This window comes from Lolium perenne, chromosome 1 (genome assembly GCF_019359855.2).
Source record: "Lolium perenne isolate Kyuss_39 chromosome 1, Kyuss_2.0, whole genome shotgun sequence".
Lineage (NCBI taxonomy): Eukaryota > Viridiplantae > Streptophyta > Magnoliopsida > Poales > Poaceae > Lolium > Lolium perenne.
The window spans coordinates 9,680,026-9,686,025 of NC_067244.2; positions in this window are offsets into that span (position 1 = coordinate 9,680,026).

The window sequence follows — 6,000 nt, forward strand, 5'->3', positions numbered from 1 at the left end:
TACGCGTACAGCACGCGTCCGTTGGGAACCCCAAGAGGAAGGTGTGATGCGTACAGCGGCAAGTTTTCCCTCAGTATTAAACCAATGTTTATCGAACCAGTAGGAGCCAAGAAGCACGTTGAAGGTTGATGGCGGCGAGATGTAGTGCGGCGCAACACCAGGGATTCCGGCGCCAACGTGGAACCTGCACAACACAAACCAAGTACTTTGCCCCAACGAAACAGTGAGGTTGTCAATCTCACCGGCTTGCTGTAACAAAGGATTAGATGTATAGTGTGGATGATGATTGTTTGCAGAGAACAGTAGAACAATTGCAGTAGATTGTATTTCAGTATAAAGAATGGACCGGGGTCCACAGTTCACTAGAGGTGTCTCTCCCATAAGATAAATAGCATGTTGGGTGAACAAATTACAGTTGGGCAATTGACAAATAGAGAGGGCATGACCATGCACATACATATTATGATGAGTATTGTGAGATTTAATTGGGCATTACGACAAAGTACATAGACCGCTATCCAGCATGCATCTATGCCTAAAAAGTCCACCTTCAGGTTATCATCCGAACCCCCTCCAGTATTAAGTTGCTAACAACAGACAATTGCATTAAGTATTGCGCGTAATGTAATCAATAACTACATCCTCGGACATAGCATCAATGTTTTATCCCTAAGGGCAACAAAGACATCCATAACCTTAGAGGTTTCTCGTCACTCCCTGCATTCACGGAGACATGAACCCACTATCGAGCATAAATACTCCCTCTTGGAGTTAAGAGTAAAAACTTGGCCAGAGCCTCTACTAATAACAGAGAGCATGCAAGATCATAAACAACACATAGATAATAGATTGATAATCAACATAACATAGTATTCTCTATCCATCGGATCCCAACAAACACAACATATAACAATACAGATAGATGATCTTGATCATGTTAGGCAGCTCACAAGATCCGACAATGAAGCATAATGAGGAGAAGACAACCATCTAGCTACTGCTATGGACCCATAGTCCAGTGGTGAACTACTCACTCATCACTCCGGAGGCGACCATGGCGGTGTAGAGTCCTCCGGGAGATGAATCCCCTCTCCGGTAGGGTGCCGGAGGCGATCTCCTGAATCCCCCGAGATGGGATTGGCGGCGACGGCGTCTCTGAAAGGTTTTCCGTATCGTGGCTCTCGGTACTGGGGGTTTCGCGATGAAGACTATTTGTAGGCGGAAGGGCAGGTCAGGGGGCCACACGAGGGGCCCAGCAGACAGGGTGGCGCGGCCAAAGGCTGGGCCGCGCCGCCCTATCATCTGGCCGCCTCGTGGCCCCACTTCGTTGACTCTTCGGTCTTCTGGAAGCTTCGTGTGAAAATAGGCCCCTGGGCGTTGATTTCGTCCAATTCCGAGAATATTTCCTTACTAGGATTTCTGAAACCAAAAACAGCAGAAAACAAAGAATCGGCTCTTCGGCATCTCGTTAATAGGTTAGTTCCAGAAAATGCATAAATATGACATGAAGTATGCATAAAACATGTAGATATCATCAATAATGTGGCATGGAACATAAGAAATTATCGATACGTCGGAGACGTATCAGCATCCCCAAGCTTAGTTTCTGCTCGTCCCGAGCAGGTAAACGATAACAAAGATAATTTCTGGAGTGACATGCCATCATAACCTTGATCATACTATTGTAAAGCATATGTAATGAATGCAGCGATCAAAACAATGTAAATGACATGAGTAAACAACTGAATCATATAGCAAAGACTTTTTCATGAATAGTACTTCAAGACAAGCATCAATAAGTCTTGCATAAGAGTTAACTCATAAAGCAATAATTCAAAGTAGAGGTATTGAAGCAACACAAAGGAAGATGAAGTTTCAGTGGTTGCTTTCAACTTATAACATGTATATCTCATGGATAATTGTCAATGCAAAGTAATATAACAAGTGCAATATGCAAGTATGTAGGAATCAATGCACAGTTCACACAAGTGTTTGCTTCTTGAGGTGGAGAGAGATATGTGAACTGACTCAACATAAAAGTAAAAGAAAGGTCCTTCGCAGAGGGAAGCATTGATTGCTATATTTGTGCTAGAGCTTCGATTTTGAAAACAAGAAACAATTTTGTCAACGGTAGTAATAAAGCATATGTGTTATGTAAATTATATCTTACAAGTTGCAAGCCTCATGCATAGTATACTAATAGTGCCCGTACCTTGTCCTAATTAGCTTGGATTACCGGGATTATCGCAATGCACATGTTTTAACCAAGTGTCACAAAGGGGTACCTCTATGCCGCCTGTACAAAGGTCTAAGGAGAAAGCTCGCATTGGATTTCTCGCTATTGATTATTCTCAACTTAGACATCCATACCGGGACAACATAGACAACAGATAATGGACTCCTCTTTAATGCATAAGCATGTAGCAACAATTAATGTTCTCATATGAGATTGAGGATATATGTCCAAAACTGAAACTTCCACCATGATTCATGGCTTTAGTTAGCGGCCCAATGTTCTTCTCTAACAATATGCATGCTCTAACCAGTAAATGAGTGGTAAATCTCCCTTACTTCAGACAAGACGGACATGCATAGCAACTCACATGATATTCAACAAAGAGTAGTTGATGGCGTCCCCAGGAACATGGTTATCGCACAACAAGCAACTTAATAAGAGATAAAGTGCATAAGTACATATTCAATACCACAATAGTTTTTAGGCTATTTGTCCCATGAGCTATATATTGCAAAGGTAAAGGATAGAAATTTTAAAGGTAGCACTCAAGTAATTTACTTTGGAATGGCGGAGAAATACCATGTAGTAGGTAGGTATGGTGGACACAAATGGCATAGTTTTTGGCTCAAGGATTTTGGATGCACGAGAAGTATTCCCTCTCAATACAAGGCTTAGGCTAGCAAGGTTGTTTGAAACAAACACAAGGATGAAGCGGTGCAGCAAAACTCACATAAAATACATATTGTAAACATTATAAGACTCTACACCGTCTTCCTTGTTGTTCAAATTCAATACTATAAATTATCTAGACTTTAGAGAGACCAAATATGCAAACCAAATTTTAGCAAGCTCTATGTATTTCTTCATTAATAGGTGCAAAGTATATGATGCAAGAGCTTAAACATGAGCACAACAATTGCCAAGTATCACATTATCCAAGACATCATAGCAATTACTACATGTATCATTTTCCAATTCCAACCATATAACAATTTAACGAAGAAGAAACTTCGCCATGAATACTATGAGTAAAGCCTAAGGACATATTTGTCCATATGCAACAGCGGAGCGTGTCTCTCTCCCACACAAAGAATGCTAGGATCCATTTTATTCAAACAAAACAAAAACAAAAACAAACCGACGCTCCAAGCAAAGTACATAAGATGTGATGGAATAAAAATATAGTTTCAGGGGAGGAACCTGATAATGTTGTCGATGAAGAAGGGGATGCCTTGGGCATCCCCAAGCTTAGACGCTTGAGTCTTCTTGATATATGCAGGGGTGAACCACCGGGGCATCCCCAAGCTTAGAGCTTTCACTCTCCTTGATCATGTTGTATCATCTCCCTCTCTTGATCCTTGAAAACTTCCTCCACACCAAACTCAAAACAACTCATTAGAGAGTTAGTGCACAATCAAAATATACATGTTCAGAGGTGACATAATCATTCTTAACACTTCTGGACATTGCACAAAGCTACAGAAAGTCAATGGAATCGAAATATCCATCAAGCATAGCAAAACAGGCAATGCGAAATAAAAGGCAGAATCTGTCAAAACAGAACAGTTCGTAAAGACGAATTTTATTGAGGCACCAGACTTGCTCAAATGAAAATGCTCAAATTGAATGAAAGTTGCGTACATATCTGAGGATCACTCACGTAAATTGGCATAATTTTCTGAGTTACCTACAGAGAATTAGGCCCAGATTCGTGACAGCAAAGAAATCTGTTTCTGCGCAGTAATCCAAATCTAGTATGAACCTTACTATCAACGACTTTACTTGGCACAATGATGACCCACAAGTATAGGGGGTGTATCGTAGTATTTTCGATAAGTAAGAATGTCGATCCCAACGAGGAGCAGAAGGTGTTGACAAGCAGTTTCGATGAAGGATTCACTGTAAATGCTCACAGACAAGTATTCAGGGGGTTTTGATGTAACAGTTGAATAAAGTACGAGTAAGTAAAGTGCGAGAGTAACAATTGCAGCGAGTGCCCCAATCCTTTTTAGCACAAAGGACAAGCCGGTTTGTTTACTTATAATGACCAAGCGTTCTCGAGGACACACGGGATTTTAGTCTAGTGCTTTCGCTACATACGGCTAAATAATCTTCATTGTTATGATAAGTGTTGTGTGGGTGAACCTATGCTAATGTACCGCCCTTCCTAGGACTAATACATACTTGTGATTATACCCCTTGCAAGCATCCGCAACTACAAGAAAGTAATTAAGAATAAATCTAACCACAGCCTTAAACTCTGAGATCCTGCGATCCCTCCTGCATCGATATACCAACGGGGGTTTAGGTTTCTGTCACTCCGGCAACCCCGCAATTGGCAAACGAATACAAGATGCATTCCCCTAGGCCCATAAATGGTGAAGTGTCATGTAGTCGACGTTCACATGACACCACTAGAAGAATAACACCACAACTTAAATATCATACCATTGAATATTACTCAACCATAGTTCACTACTAACATTTAGACTTCACCCATGTCCTCAAGAACTAAACGAACTACTCACGAGACATCATATGGAACATGATCAGAGGTGATATGATGATGAATAACAATCTGAACATAAACTTGGTTCAATGGTTTCACTCAATAGCATCAACAACAAGTAGAGATCGATACCGGGAGAGTTTCCCCTATCAAACAATCAAGATCAAACCCAAATTGCTACGGCGGTGACGGTGTCCAGCGGTGGAGACGGCGGTGATGATGGTGGAGATGATGATGATGGTGATGGAGATGATGTCCAGCTCGATGACGGTGACGATGGCGTCGATTTCCCCCTCCCGGAGGGAATTTCCCCGGCGGATTCCTGCCCGCCGGAGAGCTCTTTTCTCTCTGGTGTTCTCCGCCCCGGCAGAGGCGGTCAGTAACTCTTCGCGAGGTACCCTCTCGTGGGCTTAGGTTTTCGGGACGAAGGGTTTCGCGAAGAAAAGGAGGCGAAAGGGGCTGTGGGGCCCCCACACCACATGGTGGCGCGGCCAGGCCATGGGCCGCGCCGCCCTATGGTGTGGGCCCACCCTGGGTCCTCTCAGCTCCTCCTTCTGGCTTCCTTCGTCATCTTGAAAAATAGGATTTTTGGTGTAATTTCCTTCCACAGTTGATCTTCCGAAATATTGCGTTCTGACGGTGCTTTTTCCAGCAGAATCCTGGCTCCGGTGCTTGATCCTCCAATAATGATGAAACATGCAAAATAGATGAAATAACATAAGTATTGTGTCCCAATATGAAATATATCAATGAATAACAGCGAATTATGATATAAAATAGTGATGCAAATTGGACGTATCAACTCCCCCCAAGCTTAGACTTCGCTTGTCCCCAGGCGAAACTGAGCTCGATAAACAGGACCACATGTTTATGGAGTGAAGAGTCGATAAATAAAATACGGACAAGAAGCATCATATTCATTCGCACAAGACATTATAGTAGTCAACTTCCTCATATAACTCAACTTGAAACAAGTATAAGGTAATCACAAGTAAAGGTGCATAAGAAATCATAATTGGTGATGGCAAACTTCGTTCTTGGTCAGAGAACAATTAACAGATTATACTTATCTCATTGAGCAGCGCTCTCATGTTAAAGTTTATAAGGCACAACTTGCATACTCAATCATAATGGTCTCTTCATGATCATTGATAACTTGCAAGGCTATATTCATTCAGATAAAACTTGTACTAAACAAGGAAGAATAAAAGACATGATGAAGCAAATCACAATATAATGGTTTGATCACAACTAC